The sequence below is a fragment of the Octopus bimaculoides genome, chromosome 4 (assembly GCF_001194135.2).
Source record: "Octopus bimaculoides isolate UCB-OBI-ISO-001 chromosome 4, ASM119413v2, whole genome shotgun sequence".
In the NCBI taxonomy this organism is placed as follows: Eukaryota; Metazoa; Mollusca; class Cephalopoda; order Octopoda; family Octopodidae; genus Octopus; species Octopus bimaculoides.
The window spans coordinates 139,152,330-139,157,962 of record NC_068984.1 but is presented as its reverse complement, the minus strand read 5'-3'; the positions used below and the strand labels follow the sequence as shown (position 1 = coordinate 139,157,962).

The window sequence follows — 5,633 nt, the reverse complement described above, 5'->3', positions numbered from 1 at the left end:
GGGGATAAGGGGTGGGGGTGGGGAGGGATTAAGGAGATTTGATGGTGAATGAAACGTATAATTCTATTTTTTTAAACACAGAGTGGAGTCGATCTCCAAAATATATTTTCCTGTTTGGCAAGAAGAAACCTTCTCAAGAAAAGTAACAAGCATGTGCGTGGTGCGCATAGATTCGTCTATGCTATGTTTTTAGTAGTTCACCTCAGAGATTTCGAAGGATGATTTATAATAATTTAATATCTAAATTACTGGTACTGGTTTAATATCTAAATTAATGTATGAGTCTGATGAGCAACGTGCAGGCTATTTGTTGTTTCCTCATTAGTATATCCTTGAATATGTTGACTTCAGAAACGATACGTTTCTACTTAAATTACAAAACAAAATAGATTAATATTGAATTTATATTTATTATACTTAAATCCACGTCTATGTTGAAATGATTACCTGTGTTAATTCACATAAAGTAGGTGATGAAATAATTACACATTTCAATATGTACAATTATAGAGGTATACAAATAATTGTGTTCTAATACAATAAACGTTTCTCCAATGCATTTGGTTAGTAAATTTTCTGAACTATTTCAAGCAGTCATTAATCAAATATTCTCTAGCTATATTCTTAACGCATTAAATTGCGTTTCGTACCTCGTAAACTATTGTAAATTAAAGTTATACAATGCATTATTAGTATGGTTCAAAGAGTTAAACTTTCAGAATGATTAACTGCAGCATAATTCCGTACGATCTCTATTGCATAAATGAAATTTATGTCAGATTGGTTCGCTGCTACACTTCATGGTGTATTTTACAACGTAAATATAATAGAAGTGCCTTTGAAATGTTGTTTTCCGATAATACTTCTTTTTAGTGCTTATGAAAGAATTACTAAAAGAGGGACATCGCTGCACAGTACACGCAGTGGAAACTGGCGCACGAGCGTTTGTTGCTGTCTCTCTGTGCCAGCAACCAGCTTAGCTCAATAAAATGCTTGTCAGTGACGGTTGAAAAGAGTTCGATGTATCTTCTACTATTGTCTCGAGCCAACCAAATCCTTGTGAGTGGATTTGGTAGATGGAAACTGAAAGAAACCCGTCGGAAACACACACACATATATGTATATACATGTGTGTATGTGTGCGTGTCTATGTGTGTGTGTGTGTGTGTGTGTGTGTGTGTGTGTGTGTGTGTGTGTGTGTGTTTGCCCCCATCACCATTTCACTACCGGTCTTGGAGAGTTTCCGACCCCATAAAAGACACTGATAGAATAAATGCCTGGTTTGACAAAAAGAAATTATTGGGGTCAATTCGCTCAACTAAAGATTCTTCAAGGCAGTGCCCCAGTATGGCCCTGGTCTAATGACTAAAGTAAAAAGATAAAAAGACCTGAGTCAATTAAAAGACAGAGCATAACGAGCTGCAATCTTGTAATAGTCTCATTCTTCATTGGTTTTTGCTAATCGCCAAACAAGTTAATCTATTGGGTTGTCAAATGTATTCGTTCGTTTTGATTTTTTCCCTACTTGGCATTCCATCGTTATTTTTCTGAAAAGAGTTAAAATTTATTCAAATTTCAAAAACGATAAGCAACAGTTTCACAAGAAACAACGAGCTAAAAATAACAATAAGACCTTACAATAAAAATATGTTTTGGCGTAATTTCAATAACATTGGCGAATATCAAAATAAATGGAAAACGAACGAATTTATGTGGCAACTCAATAGAATACAAAATAGTATTTATTTCAAATCTTAGGGTGGCGACCTGGAAGAACCGTTAGCACCACCGGACAAAATATTTAGCGGCATTTCGTCCATCTGTACGTTCCGAGTTCGGATTTCCATGAGGTCGACTGTGCATTTAATCCTTTTGAAATCTATAAAATAGCTATCAGTTGAACACTGGGATCGATGTCATCGACTCCCCCGCGATTGCTGGCGTTGTGCCAAAATTTGAAATCAATGCGTATTCCAAATCTGTTGCCTTTTCAGCTAGGCTTACAATTTAACAAATGAAAGATATTTTATAATTGACAAATAATAATACATGTTTATGCATATTTCCTTTATTTTCCCATTCAACAAGATTGGCAATATTTAAGTTTACAGTATATTGTTAGAGAACCGGTATTCGTTTTATGAAGATCTCACAACTATTTACCAAGGTCTTTAAGTTTATTGTTCCATGCATCAGACTCCTGTTTATCAACTAGGTTTTTCATTTTATCTAAGAGAAGCAAATAATCACTGTTGTATGCCACGTCAGCACGTTTTCTCAACATTCTTTGGAGCTTGAAGTTCGTGAGCAACTGACGCATACGAGAAGTATCGTAATCGTCCGCGAGGCTTCTTTGTCTATTTCCATCTATTTCCAGTGGAACCTGGTGCATGGTTTGCGTCCCGTGAAACCGCATACTTTGGCAATGAAGAACAACACAGCACAACACGATCAGCGAAGCAGGAATCAAATTCATCCTCCTGAAAAATGAAGGAGTAAAGAAATTAGAACAAAGAAATAAAAAGAGCGTAAATAAAGATTAGATGAAATAAGAGTAAAAAGAAAATTTTGATTCAAACACTCGGTCCGTATGAGTTGTTGCGGTGAGAACCAAATGAATAATGGTGGCATATAATGAAAAGCAATGTTAAAGGAAATCTTTTGACGACTTACTTTTTATAATTCAGCTCGCTTACATTTTATTGATGTAAACAATCCTGTGGCGCATGTATATCGTTTTAAACACATTTTCTATGAAAGATATACTTGTATAAATTCGTTTTAACGGTTTAACTCGAAGTAAAAGTGCTATAAATAACAGTGTGTAAATACTGAATTAAAACAAAAAAATCGAAGATTGCTTTCGACGTTTTTTTTATACAATATTTGCTGGCTATTATTTACAGCTTTCTACATCGAGTTCAGCCATTGAAAACGGATTATTTGACGTTTTCTCGTATTTCCTCATTTTTATATATATATATATATATATATATATATATATAATTTGTGACAATGAGTTGGTTGTCATAATTAAACTCAGAGTTTCGGATGCGGGGACTGACGTCTACTCCGGCATCTAATCAGTTATTAGCACAAACAAAAACGCTATGAAAAAAAAACCTTGAATAAAGGGAAATTACTCCAATAGGGTGAAAATAAAACTTTGTTCATAGAATCAGCATATGCACATATACACACAAACATACAAGTCCGCGCACACACACATACATGTATGTATATATATATATCTATTTGTGTGTATATGTATTTATGTGTGTGTATATGTGTGCACATACGGATTCTATGAACGAAGTTTTACTTTCGCCATGCCTATTGGAGAAATTTACCTTTATTCAACGTTTTTTTTCCATAGCGTTTTTGTTTGTGCTAATAACTGTTGAGATGTCGGAGAAAACCTCAGCCTCGGCATCCGGAGTTTTGTTATGACAACCAACTAATTGTCACATATTAATTATATTTATAGATAAATTCTTCTATTTTACAAAATACGAGGTCTCATTCATTCTTTCGTTGTCGTATTATATATATATATATATATATACATATACATATATATATATTTATATGTATATATACACGTGAGCGTGTGTGTGTATGTGTGTGTGTGTGAGTGTGTATAAATCATTATTGACTTGGGGAGCTTGATTATATGAAGGAAATGATATGAATTTGCTTCTTGAATGCGTAAAGTATTGTGTAGAACGGAACGATAAAACTCAGCTTGAAGCAATTTTAAATAGGAAACCTGTTACTTTGGAATAATTGTGAACGGAACTGTTTTGATCAATCCGAAAACGTATCAGCTGCTGTGTTTTAAATAGACTACAAACTTTATTATTTTGCTACTATGACATACCTTCTTTGAAAACAATGCGATATTCAAATCGGTGTAGGTTTCTCTTTAGGTATTTACTGTGACGACTTTTAGTATCATCCATATACTTTCTTTTGAGCTCAGTTTCAATATATTTATTCAAACATGGATGTGAATACCAGGCCACATTGCTGTATTTTCATGCATTTTAGCCCAAAGGTTTCTAATTCTTTTCTGTTATTTTACAACTTTTAATAAAATAAAATAATTAGATACGCAAATTGCATTATTGATTTCAAGACAAACTTCTTTCATAAAATGCCTTGAAACTAAATAAATCCCTGCTACCTGAATTTAAACAGACATTGAAATCGCGTAAAGGAAAATGAAAAAAAAAAAAATGAAAATAAGTTCTAAAAGGAGAAAATTATTGTTAAGAATATGAAGTTGTATTTTGTGTGTATGTATAATTAGGAACTGTACGAGTTATTCTCTTGTGAAATTTCGGAAACATTATGAAGAGATACACAGTTATGTAGAAGCCAGCATATGGACTCTAAACTTTCTAGAATACCACGCATTTCTTTTATTTCAGTCATTAGACTCCACCCCCAACGGAGTTCTTAGCCGAACAATTTGATACTCTCTCTTTTACCCTTTTACTTGCTTCAGTCATTTGACTGTGGTCATGCAGGAGCACCACCTTTAGTCGAGCAAATCGACCCCAGGACTTATTATTTGTAAGCCTAGTACTTATTCTATCGGTCTCTTAGGCCGAACCGCTAGGTTACGGGGACGTAAACAAGCGATGTTGGGGGGGGGGGACAAACACAGACACATAAAGATATACACACACATACATATACATACATATATACGGCGGCCTTCTTTCAGTTTCCGTCCACCCGAGGCTATAGTAGAAGACACTTGCCCAAGGTGCCACGCAGTGGGACTGAACCCGGAACCATGTGGTTGGTAAGCAAGCTACTTACCACACAGTCACTCCTACGCCTATTTTAAGACTTGGTATTTATCCTATCTTTTGCGGAACCGATTAGGTACGAGGAAGTACATAAGCCAACCGTGGTTGCAAATCGGTAGAGGAATACACATCTCCATCTAACTGAGTAATGCAATCCTTAAATCAATTTAAATGCAGGTCTATCCTCAGCTGCATAAGTAAATAAATAGAATTTTTTAATAAGTCGGACACATAAATATAAATTTACTTAATTTATACAGAGTAAGCAGACAAAGTCCATGCTGTGACCAATTCAGCTTAGAATTTACTAGACATCAGGAACAAATTTGTTGGAGTCATAGATTGTAACGTATTTTGGTTCAGTTTTAATTAATTAGTCTTGTTTATCAATTACCAAATCTGAGACTAGAGGATTATATCTGTTAGGGAAGTGTAGGAGATAGAACATAGTATATATGGTCATAAAAATTGTCAAAATTATTTTGAAGTAGTATACGGTAACTGACTATAAGGAGGTTGGATAGTCGAAGACCTCAAATCAAGATGTTAGTTACCAGTTAAAGGGGCAAAACGCTAATAAAGTCAATGATGATAATACAGAGGAAATTGTATCATTGGGTACTATAGGTGATTGATTATAAACAATATTGTTATGTTGTATAAAAATAAAATTTAGGATTATCAAGAAAGATTATATATATATATATATATATATATATATATATATACATATGTAAAGGCGGTGCTCGAGCATGGCCACAATCAAATGACTGAAGCAAGTAAAAGAATATTAATATATACAAAAGAGTATAA

The 5,633-nt window shown here is 34.1% G+C and overlaps 1 long non-coding RNA gene across 1 annotated transcript in view; it reads right to left on the bottom strand.

Moving 5' to 3' along the window:
- Window positions 1-2,048: 2,048 nt before the first annotated feature.
- LOC106872755 (uncharacterized) overlaps window positions 2,049-5,633 on the bottom strand; it is an 81,814-nt gene continuing 78,229 nt past the window's right edge. Inside the window, exon 2 of the long non-coding RNA XR_001409801.2 lies at window positions 2,049-2,480. This is a non-coding gene — a long non-coding RNA (uncharacterized LOC106872755). The remainder of the gene's footprint in view (window positions 2,481-5,633) is intronic.